Genomic DNA, 19,164 nt, shown 5'->3' with positions numbered 1-19,164 from the left:
CGGAGTTCAGCACCCATTGCCCTTATGGTGTCCGTGAATGCCCTAGAGGCAAAAGCAGAGCCCTGGTCCGAGTGGAATGCTGAGACCGCATATGTACTGATAAAAACAATCAAGTCTTTTATAACAGTTATAACGTCAGGCGACCACTGTCGCCATACCCACAGGAATCTAGAACAACAGCAACTAAGATGTATTTGTATGCACCATCAGGTTGTAAGGGACCACAATGGTCCAGGTAAACATATTGTATCTGTCAAGTGGCAAGATGTTAGTAGGTGCGTGGTACTTCTGCTTATATTGGAGAAATGTGTGTGTTCGAAGTTTTGGGTGAAAGATGTACTCAACATCAGTGACAGTCAAGAAGGTTGCCCATCGAATCCAACGTGGATGTAATGATTTAGCATTAGGAACTCTTGCTTTGGTGACAGCCCCTAAGGCTGGCACCGGGGTAACAACAATAACGCGTTTCCCTTTGGCAAGTGGCCTCTCCTTAATGACAGCCATCCGTACAGCAGTCAGAATGTTTGCTGTGGGTGGAAAACATTGTTCTGCGTTTGAGTACAAATGTGATTTGTGTGCTATGGGTTCTGAGGGGGTCATTATGAACACAGTGGTAAACACTGCCATGTTCATTCTGGCGGTCATTCCATAGCCCACCAGCCCCCCTGAGACCCTGCCGGCCACATAAAGAACATTCTGCTGGGCCGCCGGGTAGAAACATTGTTTCTGCCCACCAGCCCAGCAGAATGCAGGGCCGGGACACTGCCAATGGCTCCACAAGGAGCCGCCGTTATGCCGCTGTGCGGTGGGTGCAGCAGCACCCGTCACGCAGATCACTGCCCCATAAATCGGGCAGTGACCCACGCGACGGGGCACTGCACGGGGGACCCTGCACTGCCCATGCCAAGTGCATGGGCAGTGCAGGGTCCCCTGGGGGGGACCCAGAGCACCCCTTCCACCAGCGGGGGAACCTGACAGGGAAAGGCTGGGGTACACAGGGTACATTATCCGGAGGGCAGCGCTGCTTGCCGGCATGGCAGTCTGAACCGCCAAGTTCATAATGACCCCCTGTGTCACCCTCATTGAAGGTTAAAATAATAGTACCCAATGGCACCAGCAATTATTCTGATGAACAAATTTGTTTTGTTGTCATGTGTGTGTAAGTGGTTTGCTACTAACAAGCCTTGTTTAAACCTCTAAGGATGCAACTGTGTTCCGCTGTCCAGTGTCTACTTGAGAAATCTGGGCAAATTAAATCATAGAGTGGGTTTATGAATTGTGCATAATCTGGAATGAATGTTCTACCAAAGTTAAACAAACCAAGTAAAGACTGCAGTTTCTTTATTGTATTCCATGGTTAGAGTTGGGAGTATTTTTCTAAAAAGTGCGGGGCCAGGCTCTTGCTCGCGTCTGATAGCTCGTATCCCAGAAACAGTACACTGAAAAAGGCAATTTTAGTTCTCTTAAAATTAAATTTATAGCCAAGGGTTGAGAATCCTAAAACTATCCAATCAACCCTGGAAAGATGAATGTTGAGGTCATCATCTGTGTGATAGATGTCATCCACATAAGACAATGCCTCGTGATCAATATTGTGCAATATGGATGTTACACAGGCAGAGAATAACCCTGGGCTGTTCTTATAGCCCTGGGGCAAACCGCAAAAATGTTTTTGCAAGCCAAATGAAAATGCACTCAGATCCGACTTCCATGTGCTAAGTTTTGGCAGAATTTTTGGGGGTAAACATCCAAGGTTGTTTTACGTTTTTTACGCACTATGTTGTTTATTACTGCGGTGCTGTGTGCATTTTGTATTGCACATGTGTGGGTGTAATTGTTTAAGTGCCTATAATCTAAGACTATTCTATATGAATGGTCTGGTTTTGCAACAGGGAATAACGAGTTATTCATTGCAAAGACACAGTCCTATATTACTCCCTGGAACTTGAACTGAGTGAATCTCTCTCTCACTGGAGCTTTGGCCTGTTTAACAGGGTATTGGGGCTGAGCCTGAGGTGTAGACCTAATCAGTATTACGTGGTAGGGGGAATCCTTATCCCACCCTTCGTGGTTGCGGTATAGCACAGATGCCTGCGCCAAAGCCCAGTCTACAGTGTAGGCTTCTTTTACCGCATCCGGAACAAGATCTGTGAAAGAAGGCAAAATTACATCTTTCCCATGTGGGAGCTTGTGGACGTACTCGAGTGGCCTGTCTCTTTCTGCTAATAGGATATCACAATTAAGTTCTTCTGAAAAATAACACTAATAGTGAGCTTTATGTCTATCTCAATGTGGATATTTAAATCATAAACCCTGTTGAGTTTCAACTACAAGAACGTTGTTAGTTGCTGTCATATCGAGATGATCTTTCAGACTCTGGCAACATATCGTGACTTCTCCCACGCTGTCCAACAGGGTCACTGTCCATGTCTTGTTCCTCAGCAATGTTCTCAAGTTTGCTGGCATGTTTTATTGAAATTGCTGCTACCTTTCTCTTCTTAAATTGTGACTTTTGTTGTGAGGATTTGTCTTCTTTCTTGTCTGAAGACCGCTGTAAGTCTTTCTTCTGTTTCACAAAGTCAGGATGTTGCTCTGATGAGCCTACTCTCCCACTCCATCTATTCAGTATGTCCTGAAAGGAACAAGAGGGACATGAATTAGTGTATCTGTCTGGAGCCTTTAAAGTTTCTCCATTTCTAAGATTAGGGGGTCATTACAACCCTGGCGGATGGTGTTAAAGAGGCGGTAAGACCGCCAACAGGCTGGCGGTCTTTTTTTCAGTATTATGACCATGGCGGTTACCACCATGGTCATCCGCCGCTTCACGTTTCCGCCCGCCAGGGCGGAGACAACCGCTGGACTGGGGACCTGGGTCTCCAGCCCGGCGGCCGTCACAATACCGCCGCCGGTATTTCGACCCGGCTTACCGCCGTGGATTTCCAGCGGTAGGAACCGCCATGAAATCCATGGCGGTAAGCCCTATCAGTGACGGGGAATTCCTTCCCTGCCACTGATAGGGGTTTCCCCCACCCTGACTCCCTCCCCTATACCCCCCACCACCCCTGCCACCCCCCAAAGGTGGCAGGGCCCCCCTCCCCACCCCGACCCCCAACATCACATAACTCACACACACACGACACGCATGCAGGCACCACCAACACACATACACGCACACACCAACATACATGTCTACATCCACACACTCAGTCAGACACGCACACCCATATACAGACATACATACAGACATACACACACTCATTCCCAACACACGCAACACACCCGCAAGCATCCACGCACTCACACCCCCCCTCTACATACACAGACGCACACCCCCATGCACCCACACAACACACGACACCCCCCACCCTCCTCCCCTAAAGGACGATTAACTTACCTGTTCCGTCGATCTGCCAGGAGGGGACGGGAGCCATGGGGGCAGCTCCGTCGACACCACACCGCCAACAAAACACCGCCGCGCAGAATCACAGGACGTGATTAGCTGGGCGGTGTTCTGTTGGCGTGGCGGTGGAAGTGGAGCAACCTCCACTTCCCCGCCACCCGCAAGTATGGCTGTTGGCGGCTCTCCGTTGGAAAAGCAACGGAGGGCAGCCAACGGTCATAATACGCCGAGCGGCAAACCGCCACTACTGGCGGTCTTCCACACGGCGGTCCCTCAGCGGTCTTGACAAAAGACCGCTGAGGTTGTAATGACCACCTATATCTCCTTTGAGAGTTATTGGGATGCAGAGATTGTGCTCTCTGACTTTGTCTTTCTTTAGTTTGTTTTTATTTACCCCATTGTTTAAGTAGAAGGCTCTTTTGCTTGTTTAGTACTGTCCCTAAGGGTAGTTGTTAGACCTCACAGCCTTAGGGTGGTCACCCCTAACTTTTTGCCTGCCTCCTTCCACTTTTTGGACACAGTTTTTGTTGGTTTTACGAGACTGCGCACTTTACCACTGCTAACCATTGCTAAGGTGCATATGCTCTCTCCCTTAAAACACGGTGACATTGGATCATACCCAAGTGGCTTGTTTAATTTACTTATAATTCCCTAGTAAAGTGCACTATATGTGTCCAGGGCCTGAAGATTAAATGCTATTAGTGGGCCTGCAGCACTGATTGTGCCACCCACTTAAGTAGCCCCTTAACCATGTCTCACGCCGGCCATTGCAAGGCCTGTGCGTGCATGTTTCACTGGCAATTTGACTTGGCATTTTAAAGTACTTGCCAAGCCTAAAAATCTCCTTTTTTACATGTAAGTCACCCCTAAGGTAGGCCCTACCTATCTAGGACATAGGACAGGGTGCTGTGTAGACAAAAGGCAGGACATGTACCTGTGTAGTTTACATGTTCTGCTAGTGTAAAACTCCTAAATTTGTTTTGCACCACTGTAAGGCCTGCTCCTTTCATAGGCTAACCTTGGGTCTACCCTCATATACTGTTTGAGTAGTAGCTTCTGATCTGAAAGGAGTAACAAGGTCATATTTAGTATGGCCAGAATGGTAATATAAAGTCCTGCTGACTGGTGAAGTTGGATTTAATACTACTATTTTAGAAATACCACTTTTAGAAAGTAAGCATTTCTCTGCACTGTCTGTGCCTTACAATCCACGTCTGGCTAGGTTTAGTTGTTAGCTCCCTTGTGCATCCACTCAGACAAACCCCAAACACAGGATGCTCAGTCACACTTGCATACATCTGCATATTGAATGGGTCTTCCTGGGCTGGAAGAGTGGAGGGCCTGACACTTACATGTCGAAGGACAGTAGGCTGCCCTCACAAAAGGACTGCCACAGCCCTTACTGGGACCCTGTCAGACAGGATGGAACTGAAAGGGGACCTTGTGCACTTCTAAGCCACTCTTTGAAGTCTCTCCCACTTCAAAGACACAGTTGGGTATTTAAACAGGGCATCTGCTCCTACCAACTCAGACACTTCATGGAGAATAGAACCTGAACCAGAACCTGCAACCTGCCAAGAAGAACTGCTGGATGCCCAAAGGACTCACCTGACTGCTTTCTGAGAAGGGCTGCTGCCTTGCTGTTGCCCTGCTGCCTTGCTGCTCTCTGGCTGTACTGAGAAATGCTCTCCAAAGGATTGGATAGTGTTTGCCTCCTGTTCCCTGAAGTCTCAGGACCAAAAAGACTTAATTCCTGCAAGACTAAATCCCTGTGTGGTGAAAATCGACGCACAGCCTGCCAGAAAAGACTCACAGCCTGCATTGTGGTGAGAAAACCACTGCACGCAGAACCGGAATGACTCAGTTTGACTTCGCAAGGAGAAGATCGACGCAGTGGCAGCTTAAGGACTGGAAATTTGACCTTCGGCTCACTGGATCAACGCACAGCTGAGCCGGAATGACGCAGCCCAACTTCCTGAGAGGAATCGACGTAGCGCCTGCCATGCAGTAGAATTTTCCACACAACACCCCCCGAATAGACACAGCCCCTGTGACTTCGTTCAGGCAGAGCCGGATTTCAACGCATCATCCCCGGGGCGTCTGAAAACCCCGCAACCCAAAAAGGTCCCAAGTCCGAGCACCGGAAATCGACGCAAAGTCTTCCCTGTGTAGAAAACAAACGACCCATCACTGTGTGCGGCCTGAGAAATCGATGCACACCTCCCTGTTTTCCATGCCTCTCCTCCTCTACGGTTCCTTGCAGAGATTTTGAAAGCAAAGCACGTACTTTGTGCTTGCAAGAGACATTTGTTGCTTTTAAGAGACCAAAGACACTTTGGGGGTGATTCTAACCCTGGCGGTCCGTGATAAAGCGGCGGCCAACCCGCCAACAGGCCGGCGGTCCAAAAAATTGAATTCTGACCCTGGCGGCAACCGCCAACACAGCCCGCCACATTAACACTCCGACCGCCACGGCGGTACAGACAAACAGCGCGGCGGTCACCGCCAACAGGCAGGCGGCAGACAATGTACCGCCCACCCTATCACAACTCACCAATCCGCCACCTTTTCCGGGGCGGGAGCCCCGCCGATAAAAACACAGCGGAAACAGACTACGGACGGGAAAACGCTCACCAAAACACACTCCACGAGTACGGAGGACAGCATGGAACCCGAATTAAACATCCTACCTGCTCTCGTCTACCTTCTCATCTACCACGAGTACGAACGCCGGCGCAGACGACAACGGTGAGTACTGCACCTACGACACACGGGAGGGGGGAGGAGGAAAGGTTACGGGCACACACATATGCGACCCCCGCCCCCCCAAACTATGTACACACCAATGCAGAGCAACAATGCACAGTGACACCACCCAAACCCCCCTGAAAAATGCAAAGACATAATTAAATTGTGAAGAAAAATTTATATAAAAAATAGACTCTGATATGTATCGGTCAACTATGCAAAATATCCATAACAAAATAATACTATACACACTGCCATGGAGAACCGAGCCAATTAGTCCTCTACATCAAAGTTAAATAGAACAGTCCGTGGGCTAGAGTGTAGCGACACAAGGGCAAAGCCCACACAGGAGACCTGAGTCCTTTGGAGAGAACACTGCAGGGGCATCTGATGAAAAAACTACAGGCACCTCAGGGGGAAGGGAAGGGGGGGCACCACAGCCACATGAGTCCACGACGCCAGATCCACGAAGGGGCCACCATGCCCACTGTGCCATCCTGGGGAGTGCAAAGCCACAGTCTCTCAAGTCTCTACAGTGGGTGGGTTGCCCACTCTGCCATCCTGGGGAGTGCAAAGCCACAGTCTCACAAGTCTCTACAGTGGGTGGGTTGCCCACTCTGCCATCCTGGGGAGTGCAAAGCCACAGTCTCCCAAGTCTCTACAGTGGGTGGGTTGCCCACTCTGCCATCCTGGGGAGTGCAAAGCCACAGTCCATCAGGTGGATGACAGTCCCCACTGGTCAAGGAGGAGGCATGGTGAGCACAGTGAACCATAAACAGTGCTTGACAGGAAGGGCCCAGCGGAGTGGTGCTTGACAGGAAGGGCCCAGCGGAGCGGTGCTTGAGACGGCGGGGCCCAGCGGAGCGGTGCTTGAGACGGCGGGGCCCAGCGGAGCGGTGCTTGAGACGGCGGGGCCCAGCGGAGCGGTGCATGACAGGAAGGGCCCAGCGGAGCGGTGCTTGAGACGGCGGGGCCCAGCGGAGCGGTGCTTGAGACGGCGGGGCCCAGCGGAGCGGTGCTTGAGACGGCGGGGCCCAGTGGAGCGGTGCATGACAGGAAGTGCCCAGCGGAGCGGTGCTTGAGACGGCGGGGCACAGCGGAGCGGTGCTTGAGACGGCGGGGCCCAGCGGAGCGGTGCTCTTCTGCACGGCGGGCCCTGTTCAGCGGTGCTCTTCTGCACGGCGGGCCCTGTTCAGAGGTGCCTATCTTCACGGCGGGGCCCTGTTCAGCGGTGCTCTTCTGCACGGCGGGCCCTGTTCAGCGGTGCCTATCTTCCCGGCGGGGCCCTGTTCAGCGGTGCTCTTCTGCACGGCGGGCCCTGTTCAGCGGTGCCTATCTTCCCGGCGGGGCCCTGTTCAGCGGTGCTCTTCTGCACGGCGGGCCCTGTTCAGCGGTGCACATCCAGTAGGTTCAAGGGAGCCAGACCTGGGCTGGACTCCCTGCTCAGTCACCCTCCGACCGTGATGTTTCTGGACCCTTCGGTGACGGAGTCCTGGGCCCTTTGGTGTCCTCCTGTACAGCTGGGATGTGGCATGTGGGGCCCACCTGCTCCGCGCTCCTGCTGGCTGACTTCTCCGCCCTGCTGCCCTTACGCTCCTTAGATGGGGCTCTCGGGCCCTTGCCTCCCCTAGATGTTGTGGCTGGTGATGTGGGCGAACTCTGCTCCTTGGGGGCAGCCGTGTCAGTCCTCGCACGGCGGCCCTTGTGTTTCCTGGTCCTCTTGCCGGGGGGGGGCTGGATGTGTCCTTGCTGCTGATGGAGGTGTCACTGCTGGCAAAGGGTGGACTCCAGAACCCATGCACAACAGTGACACCCGAAGCTGGGCTGGTGGTGGCTGTGGTGCTCTTGGGACTCTTTGCAGATGGAGGGGGTAGGTCATCGGAGGGAAAGAGGTCAAGATTAGCCAGGAAAAGTTTTTTAGGGCCAAGGTAAAGGGTAGGAGAAGTGGTGATGGGAGTGGAGGAAGAGGATGTGGTTGTAGGAGAGTCAGGTGTGCTGTCATTGGGTGAAGGTGCAGGTGCTGTAGGCTGTCGTGAGGTGGATGTCTGTTGGGTGGGTGGCTGCCTGCGTTTGTGTGTCTTGGAAGAGGTGGTGACAGACACAGTGGGAGAGGACACAGGGGACGTGTAAATGGCAGTGGGGGTGGTGACTGCACGCGTGCGGACTGTACAGGAGGGTGTGGTGGTGATGGAAGCACTGGCTGATGTTGGTGTGCATGCAGGTGTGAGTGTAGACGTCACAGGGAGGGAGGAGGGAGACGAGGAGGAGGGGGACACAGGGGTGGTAGTGACTGTTGGAATGTCTGCATCTGGGTGTTGCTTGGGTGAGTGTTTGTGGGATCTGTGGTGCTTGTGTCTGGATGAGCTGCCCTTGGGTGTTGAGGTGTGTGCAGGCTGGTCAGATGGTGTGGATGGGATAGGCTGAGGAACAGGAGACAGAGACAGGGTGGAGGCAGTCAGAAGAGGGAGGCTGGAAACAGGGACAATGGCTGCCATCAGTGCTGAGGCCAGAGCAGTGAACGATCGTTGATGGGCAGCCTGACCCGAATGAATGCCCTCCAGGTAGGCATTGCTCCGATGCACCTCCCTTTCTACCCCCTGGATGGCATTCAAAAGGGTAGTCTGCCCAACAATGAGCGTCCTCACAAGGTCAATGAGCTCCGCACTGAGGGCAGCAGGGGTGACAGGGGCAGGGGCTGAGGTGCCTGGGGCGAAGGAGACGCCCGCCTTCCTGGGCGAGCGGGCACGGAGCGTAGGCTGAGGGGCTGCAGGGTGGGCAGGGCTGGTGCGCTGGGTGGCGGCTGTACCTGTAGAGGCGGGGGGCACGGATGTTGCCGCCACCGCTAGGGAGCACCCATCCGAGTACGTGTCTGTGTCGCTGCTCTCACCACCGGTCCCCGTTGTGGTGCTCCCCTCGCCCTCCGGCTCACTGGTGCCCTCGGTGTCTGTTCCTGGGCCCACCGGGGCCTTGTGGCTTGCAGCTCCCTCGTGCTCCGATGCCAAATCTCCTCCGCCTGATGATGCTAATGCACACATGCACAATAAGATGAAGAAGAAGGGTGGGGGGAGAAAAAGAAGACCTGGTTGAGTGCATGCAATGTCAACACCGTTGGCGGAGGGGACAGACACAGGAGCCACATGCACTAAGCCGCGCATTCGGGGTACACTACTCAGTACTTCTGACTCGGACAACAGGTCAAGAGACGACAAACGCGCACATGTGTGAGGCTGGACCATCAATAGCTGTACTTGTCACCCTACAGAGGTGGGGGCCGGGAGCACAGGGCCATGCCTAAGGGAGAGGACTACACTACAGAAAGCGCCCTGGCCTAATGTCACCCACAACCCTCCTCCCCCACCCAGATGCCTCCACTGCGCAGAAAGATAGCAGAATGTGCTGATACTCACCTCCTTGTGTCTGCTGTGATGCTCTCAAGCGCCCATCCAAATCAGGGTAGGCCACCGCCAGGATCCGGGACATCAGGGGAGTCAGGGTACGACTGGCACCCCTCCTAGGTTGGGAGGCCATCCCCAGCAGTGACTCGGCGGTCTTCCTGGTTCCGCGGCGGATGTCCTCCCACCTCTTGCGGCAGTGGGTGCCCCGTCTGACGTGGAACCCCAGGGCCCGGACTTCTTTGGCGATGGCACGCCAAATCTCGACTTTCTGATGGGCGCTGACCTATGTGACATGTACAGTGTGGGAAGGAAACATAAATCAACTTACTGCATGTTAGATGTGATTGGCCCCCCCTCCCCAACCTTGCAATATAGCACATGCTCTCATCTGTCGTGCGTTGCACTCCTCATTCGCCCCCCACCCCACCAACTTGCATCCACCCCACTCCACACAGGCATCGCCCATTCCATGTGCACCCGGTGTACTCACCTGTTGGTCTGGAGGACCGTAGAGTAATGCATACTGGGGGAGGACCCCATCCACGAGCTTCTCCAACTCTTCAGACGTGAAGGCAGGGGCCCTTTCCCCAGTCGCAGCAGCCATTGTCTCTTCCAGACCGAGTTCACAGCAGCACTTGCAGTATAGGTCCTCTCCTGTGGATGATCAGGTCTCGAGTGATTAAGCAGATATAAAATGGCGGTCACGCCCGCGGCGGTGCGTACCGCGGCGGTGCGTACCGCCGGCGCACATCGTCATTGGCTCCTGAAACCCATAGGCTTCAATGTTATCCAATGCGGCTCCGTATAGCGGTCTTCGACCGCCTACCGCCACGGTGTGCTCCGCCAGCGCAGTGACCTCACATCCCATTGTCCCACTTCACAGGTCAGGCAGCCGCCATTTCAAGGGCCCACATGGCATAATTTCTACTGCGACACACAGGCCTACGCCTTGCATTGCCACACATACACGCCTTTCAATACATAGATAACCGTGTGCTATGCATGCTGTGGTGAACGTACCAGTGATTAGCTTGACTCTGTGCTCCATGTTGTCATTCCTAGGCACCGTCCGCTGGGACTTGCGAGGAGAAGGATGAATCCTCGCGTGTACCGACCGCTGGTGGACCTGTCGACAATGGAAGAACGCCACATCATACTACGATACCGACTTGACCGTGCCACTATCCATGAACTGTGTGCCCAGCTGGAGCCAGCCCTGATGTCCCCCATCCGCCAACCCACAGGAATTCCCCCTCTGGTGCAGGTGCTGTCAGTCCTCCATTTTCTTGCAAGTGGCTCATTCCAGACAACAGTGGCCATGTCATCTGGAATGTCACAGCCAATGTTTTCTAAAGTTTTGTCTAGAGTGTTGTCTGCCCTGACGAAACACATGCGGAGTTACATTATTTTCCCTGAGGAGGTTGATTTGCCCACTGTGAAGGGTGATTTTTATGCCCTTGGACATATTCCCAACATAATTGGTGCCATTGATGGGACCCATGTAGCCTTAGTCCCCCCAAAAGACGATGAGCAGGTGTACAGAAACAGGAAAAGTTACCATTCTATGAACGTCCAGGTGGTCTGTTTGGCTGACCAGTACATCTCCCATGTGAATGCCATGTTCCCTGGTTCAGTGCATGACGCGTATGTGATGCGTAATAGCAGCATCCCTTATGTGATGGAACAGCTACAGAGACAACGTGTGTGGCTAATAGGTGACTCTGGTTACCCCAACCTGCCTTGGCTATTGACCCCAGTGAGGAATCCCCGGACCAGGGCTGAGGAACGGTACAATGAGGCCCATGGGCGAACTAGGAGGATCATCGAAAGGACCTTTGGCCTCCTGAAGGCCAGGTTTAGGTGCCTGCATATGACAGGGGGATCCCTGATGTACTCACCAAAGAAGGTGTGCCAGATCATCGTGGCCTGCTGTATGGTTCACAATGTGGCATTGCGACGTCAGGTGCCTTTCCTGCAGGAGGATGGTCCAGATGGTGGTGTTGAAGCAGCTGTGGAGCCTGTGGAGAGTGAAGAGGAGGAAGACTCAGAGGACGACACAGACAACAGGGACAGAGTTATCCAACAGTATTTTCAGTAGCACACAGGTAAGAATCACACACGCCATTTTAATTTTCCTGAAAGCCTCCAGCTTCTCAACTTTGTCTATGACCCCCCAGTTCTTTAAAACTGATGTTTGATTTTCCTTTCCCTTTTCAGTGCTGTATGACCCACTGCGTGACTTCTGCTTGGTTAGCCCATGGACTAATGCTTATTGATCTCGGTATGTGTTCAGCACAAAGTTAACAGAACATAATTGATCGGTAATGTGTTATACATTTGTAAATAATACAGCCTGACTCCAGCATGATTTCAGTGCATTGAGTGATTTATTTTTGGTTCTAGATAATGGTACATGATATTTACACGGTGATGGGTGGGGGTGGAGTAATGTCCATGGCAGAGTCCAGTTCTCAGTCTCATAGGTGCATTGTCCATATGCCTGTGGAAGGATGGAGCAGGGGCAGTTCAAGGTTGGACAGGGTGGCAATGTGGGACAGTGGGATGACTTCAGGGGGTATCTCATGCTGGCGGGGGTCTTGACATCCTACTCTGTCTTTTTTTTGGATCTCAGGCTCCTCTTGCGGGGTGGTTGTTCTTCAGCAGGAGGTGGGGTTCTGGTGGCCTGTCGTTGTGGTGGGGCCTCCTGTCCACTAGCGCCGGCGGAGGTGGTAGGCTGTTCCTGGTCTGGGCTAGTGACAGGGGCCCTGTGTGGTGCCACATGGTCCCGCAACGTGTCTTCTATCCGGTTGAGGGCCTGGACTATGCTCCCCATAGCGGAAGAGATGTTGGTGAGATGATTGGTTAACCCCATGTAGCGTTGCTCCTGCTGTGCCTGGATCTCCTGGAACCTGGCCAGTACCGTCGCCATCGTCTCTTGGGAGTGGTGGTAGGCTGCCATGATGGTGGTGAGGGCCTCTTGGAGAGTCGGTTCCCTGGGCCTCTCCTCCCCCCCCTGTCGCACAGCAGCCCTCCGAGTTGCCCTGTTTCCCCCAGCCTCTGTCCCCTGGATGGTGTGCCCACTACCACTGCCCCCAGGTCCCTGTTGTTGTTGGGGTGGTGGGTTAACCTGGGTGCCCTGTAGTGGCAGACACACCGCTGATTGACCTGTCCTAGAGACAGAGGCATGGGCCCGCTGGGTGGGAGCTGTGCTGTTGTTCCCAGATGGGGTTGGGTCTGCTGTGGCCTGTGTGTGGGGAACCGACTGTCCAGAGGTCCCCGATGGTCCGGGCTGGTCATCAGGTTCCAGGTCGACAGAGCTGCTGTCATCACTGGGGGCCTCTTCCGGCGGGGGGATGGACATTTCTGGACCCTCCTGGCCGGTGTGTTGGGGTTCGGGTCCTGCATGTGGTAAGAGAGTATGGTTATTGTTTCTGTGTGTGCTATTGTGTGCGATTTATGGGTGCCCTTGTCCCCCCGTGCTGTCATTCCCTTGGGGGAGGTGTTGTGGGGGTGTTTGGGGGGGGGTATGTGCAGTGGTCATGCTTAGGTGATGGGTGTCCATAGTTTGTGGTGGCATGCAGGGGTTGGTGTTGGGTGGGTTGTGCTGGAGAGACATTCTCAGGGAGGATGTGTGATGGGGGGTTGGGGGTGAGGGTGGTGGTGGGGGTTAGCATGCTGGGGGGGGGAAGTAGTTGAGATTGTACTTACCAGAGTCCATTCCTCCGTGTACTCCAGCGAGGCCATCAGGATGCAGGATGTTTAGTACCTCTTGCTCCCATGCTGTGAATTCGGGTGGAGTGGGTGGGGGTCCCCCGCCAGTCTTCTGCACTGCGATGTTGTGTCGCGAGACCATCGAGCGCACCTTTCCCCGTAAGTCGTTCCAGCGTTTGCGGATGTCGTCTCGATTTCTGGGATGCTGTCCCACCGCGTTTACCCTGTCCACGATCCGCTGCCATAGCTCCGCCTTCCTGGCTATAGTGGTGTGCTGCACCTGTGAGCCGAAGAGCTGGGGTTCAACTCTTATGATTTCCTCCACCATGACCCGGAGTTCTTGGTCCGAAAAGCGTGGGTGCCTTTGGGGTGCCATGGGGTGGTGTGGATGAGGTGTGGGGTGGTGTATATGGTGAAGAGTGTGTTGGTGTGTGGTGCTTTGTGCTTCTATGTGGTGTGTGTGATGGTGTAGTGTGCCTCTGTGTGATGTAGCTCTCTATTCTGTGATGTGTCTCTCTCTCCTTCGTCTCTGATCTTCGGTCGTAGGGGTTTGTGGGTGATGTGGGTGTGTGTTTTATAGTTGATTGGATGTGTGGGAGTGTTGTTTGTATGTGTGTCAGGTGTGTGTATTTCAAATTGTCCAATGTGGCTGTGTTTTGGAGCTGTGTGTGTATTTTGACCGCGGCGGTGTGTACCGCCAATGGAATACCGCGGTTGAAAGACCGCCGCGTGGATTGGTGGGTCAGAATGGCATGGGCGTGTTTGTGTTGGCGTGGCGGTGGAGGTTTGGTGATCTCCGGTTTTCCGCGGCCCGCTGATGAGGCGGCCTTCCTTGGATGTCGGGTTTTTGGCAGATTCACAGTTGGTGGTCAGAATGACCGTGGCGGTTTACCGCGGCCGCGGCGGTAGTATGGCGGAGTTCTGACCGGCGGTAAGGGCCTTTTACCGCCGAGGTCAGAATGACCCCCTTTGTATCATTTTTACAGTGATATTTTAATATATACTTATTGCATCTTAATCGTTTTGACCTGCATCTTATCAGATAAATATTATATATTTTTCTAAACACTGTGTGTTGTATTTCTGTGGTGTTCTACTGTGTTATTGCGTGATTTATTGCACAAATACCTTACACATTGCCTTCTAAGTTAAGCCTGACTGCTCAGTGCCAAGCTACCAGAGGATGGGCACAGGATAATTTGGATTGTGTGTGACTTATCCTGACCAGAGTGAAGGTCCTTGCTTGGACAGGGGGTAACCTGACTGCCAACCAAAGACCCCATTTCTAACAGTAGTACTCTGAGTTTCAGGCTTTTTTGGATTCACTCCCAAACTATCCTGTCTACACTAGTATAGGTGCAGAAAATAATTTTGGTAGTTGATGCTCCTGTTCTAACTGTGGAATCCCCCAGAACCGTTGGCGTATGGCCAATGCTACTGCTTCCCCTTTAATGCTACTGAGTATTATTGAGGAGACTGTGTGGAAGTTACAAATCAGTTTCATCCGTAAATCTAGGGCTGGAGTAGCCCCTTGCTCATTTTAACTATTACAGTAAGTTGGCTAGTGTCGGATTACCATGCGAGGTAGTACAAATTGCAGGGAAGACTGTACCCCATGTGGTGCACTTGTCCACTGATGGAACCATATCGAATGGCAAGCACATTGTAAGAATTCTATGTTTATCTTGGAGTCCCGTATGGGGAAATACTGCTTCCAGCTGGCTCATTTTTTGTGCTATCCAGATAGGAATCTTTTCACGGTTCATGGGCGCTTTGCCCATGATAGAATGTACTGTTTGTCGGTTAATCGTAATAACGGCCAATTGGTGACCAGTTGGTGCAGCCCATGCTGGGTCGGTATTCAAGTCTGCATAGCGAATTGTACCAATCATCTGTAAAGTTGTACTAGCTGATTGTAAAGTGTGTGTACATCAGCTATTTGCATTGCCTGCATGACAGGATGTGGTGTGTATGTAGCAAACAAGTTCACTGTTTGTCTGTCATTACATAAAGGACCTAATCTCACAGGTTGTATTACATTTGGTAGGGCGCCATTGAACCAATTTTAATGTTCTTGATAGAAAAGGGGTATTTCTAAATACTGGTAAGCTTGGAACCACTGCGGTACGTTCGCTACTTTATATGTGTGAAATATATTTGTTCTGTCATCTTCCTCAAGAAAGGTGACCCAGGAATAAAATGTTTCTGTTTGGTAAGCATTATAAGCTTCCATGATAAATGTGACATACCAGCACTATTTTGTTAAGCCATGGGCTTCTAGGTGTTGTTTTAATGAGTGTCTGACATTTTCTGAAATGTCTGTGGCATTAGCCATACTGAATAATGGGTACAGGGAAGGAACACTAAATGAGAGGTCCTTTTAAGAGTTCAAGCTTGAACAACCTACAGCCTAGTTAAGTGCTCCCTATTCAGGTTACAAGGATTTTCCCTAAGACCACGGATGTCTCTGTGCAATGGTACTTAGGGTACCTGCTGTGTATGAGACAGAAATACTCAGGATATCTGTAAGTTAGTACCAAAACACCATTGTTGGTGGTGCCATATTGTAGCTGGACTCTCGCTCCTAGATGAGACTGCTAGTTTAGGGAAGACTTTTGTTTATATGCGACAAAGCCACTCCTACAATAAGTCACAACTGTCAGCCCAACCCTCCCGGCTCACAAGCAGTACCTCACCAAAACTCAGGAAGCAAAGTGATTTCTGTCAGCCTTATGCATGGACTCTAGATAAGACCTCTCAGGGAAGTCACAGTGAAACAGATGTTACCCTTTTCTCTCATTAGCAACAAGTCTCAGTCACACACAGGCAATTAAGGAGATTCAGGACAGTTTTCAATATCTTTTTTTTAAAGACTGTAATCTATGATAAAATGCATGAGCTGCAATGATTAGAATAATGAACAGTAAGAGAAGCAGAATTGCAAAGATGAAAGTTGTGAATATAAAACCCCCCACTATCTTACAATAAACATGAGATAATCAATTCCTAGCCTAGAGAACATAGGCCCTCATTACAACTCTGGCGGTAAGTGCCACCTACTGCCATGCTGACTGCCGCCAACATACAGTGACCGCAGTAGTATACTGCTACGTGTATTATGACCCACACAGAGAAATCCTCCACTATACAGACACCCACACAAGTCCGCCAGACCAAAGGTCAGTGATAAACTGGCGGTACCAAAACCCACAGCGTTACGCAACAGAAATATGCCCACAGCATCATGACCCATGAATCACTGCAGCGGTGATTCAACCGCGGTAAACCATTGGCGGTACACACCGCCGTGCTCAAAATATACATACACATGCAAAACAACACCACAGTGGACAATTCAAGATACACACACCTGACACACATACACACACCACAATCACACACACACATACCAATATAAAACACACACCCACATTACCCAGAACTCTTTATGACCCAAACATTTTGGCAAGTTAGAGAGAGAGACAAGACAGGAGCAGACACTAAATCATAGCCACAGAGACCCAGCGGCTGCAAGAGAGACAGTACCCAGGGATCAGGGAGGACCTGAGGGACATCCATACCACCCTGGTCACCCATTGCAGGGGTCCTGGCAGACGTGGCCAACACCATGAGGGAGGCAGTGGCACACCAAAGGGCCCCTGACACTAGCCAAACCGAAGAACAGCCCTCCACCTCTGCCGGCGCTAGTGGACAGGAGGCCCCGCCACAGGAACAACAGGCCACCAGCACCTGACCCCCTGCAGAAGGAGAACCACCCCACAAACGGTCCCTGAGATCCAGGAACAAGACGGAGAACATTGCTAAGACCCCTGCCAGGAAATGAGACCCCCCCTTGAATGTCACCCTTCTGTCCCACTATGTCACCCTGTCCATCCTTAAACTGCCATTGCTCCACTTCCTATGCCCCTTTGGACAATGCACCTGTGAAACAAATAGACTGGACTCTGCCATGGACATACCTCCACCATCACCCTAGCCCATTTTACAATCCCCCCCACTTCTTTGCACAGAAATAAACATACTTCAATCACAAAACAATCTGGAGTCTGTCTGTGTTTTCACAAATGTGTAATTGCAATAACCATGGAATATAGCAATGTAAATTTACTTGTACACAAATCAATGTAACACAGCTGTAGGCCAGGAGTAAACAGAGCAGGGGACCCAGATCTGTGAAATGGAAAGTCAAAGTGAAAAGTCAGTGTCCATACACTGAGTGAAAATGACAGACTTATGCTGGCTCCAACAATTGTATGGGATGTGGGAAACAGTTACATCTTCTTACCTGTGTCTCACTGGAAGTATTGCATGATGATGTTGTTTCGGTTGTCAATATCCTCTTCTTCTGCCTCCTCTTCTTCACTGTCCACAGGCTCCACAGCTGCCACAAGACCAACATCTGGCCCATCCTCCTGCAGAAAAGGCACCTGCCGTCACAAAGCCAGGTTGTGCAGCTTACAGCAGGCCACGATTATCTGGCACACCTTCTTCGGAGAGTAGTATAGGGTACCACCTGTCAGATGGAGGCACCGGAATCTGGCCTTCAGGAGGCCGAAGGTGCGTTCGATCATCCTCCTAGTTCGCCCATGTGCCTCATTGTAGCGTTCCTCTGCCCTTGTCCTGGGATTCCTCACTGGGGTCAGTAGCCATGACAGGTTGGGGTAACCAGAGTCACCTGCAAATGTCCTGGATTGTTGCACGATCAAGTCTGGATGTGTCTCTCTTCCATTGCCGACAGGTCCACCAGGGGTCTGTACACCGGAGAATGCCGCAATCTCATCACCTACCCCAGCAGATATGCCCTATGGAGGAGAACAGCGAGCAGAGAGTCAGCCAATTCTGAGGTATCACAATGTGTTATTTTCAGAAACGTTACTAATCCGCAATGTGCTGTTATCTGTCTATATTCCAGGCCTAGATAGGTGTGACACAGTTAACATCCATCCCATCTGGCCTCATGAAACGGCGGCTGCCTGACTTGTAAGGTGGGACAAGGGGATATGAGGTAACTGCGCTGGCGTTGTACACCGTCGCGGTGGGTGGTCAAAGACCGTGGCAAAATTCTGCATTGGTTAACATTGGGCCCTATGGGTCCCAGAAGCCAATGATGATCTACGCCAGTGGTGATGGTACGCACCGCCGTGGATGTGACCACCATTTTCTGTCTGTTCCCTCACTTGATCCCTTACTGACCTTCAACAGGAGAGGACAGCGAAGGCCCAGCTGGGGATGGCCTCCAAACGTGGAAGGGATGCCCGTCGTACCATTACCCCCCTGATGTTCCGGATCCTGGCGGTGGCCTATCAGGAGTTGGATGGGCGCTTTTGGGCATCACAGCAGCCACATGGGGGTGAGTACACTCTAATTCAGCTAACTCTGCGCGCATTACGAGGTGTCTGGGTGGGGGAGGTGGGCAGTGGGTTCCCCTAGGCCAGGGCGAACTTGGTAGGCAAGGTCCCTTGTGAGGCAGGCTATGTGGCACCCCAACCTCACCAGTGGTAAGAGCCATCTACACCTAGTCAGGCTCCTGTGACTTCCAGGTGTGCAGCAATTGGGCTTAGGCCTGGTACCCCATGGTCAGCTAAAATTTCTAGGAACTGTCAGTGCATGGCGTAGTGCAGAGGGCTGCTCCATGTCTGTTGTGTCCGCCAACGGTAGTGGTTTTGCATGCACTAAACATGTCTGTCTTCTGTCTCCCCCCCTTTTTGTGGTCTCCCTGTTCTTGTGTGCAATAGCATCATCAGGCGGAGGAGCATTGGCACCGGAGCAGGAGGGAGCTGCAACCCACTTGGCCCTGGAGGGTGAAGCAACGGAGTCTGAAGCCACCAGTGGGACAGAGGGCGAGGGGAACTCTACGGTGGGGACAGGAGCGGACAGCAGTGACAGCGA

The sequence above is a fragment of the Pleurodeles waltl genome, chromosome 1_2 (genome assembly GCF_031143425.1).
Source record: "Pleurodeles waltl isolate 20211129_DDA chromosome 1_2, aPleWal1.hap1.20221129, whole genome shotgun sequence".
NCBI classification, from domain to species: Eukaryota; Metazoa; Chordata; class Amphibia; order Caudata; family Salamandridae; genus Pleurodeles; species Pleurodeles waltl.
The sequence above is the reverse complement of the archived record's forward strand: the minus strand, read 5'-3'. Positions refer to the sequence as shown.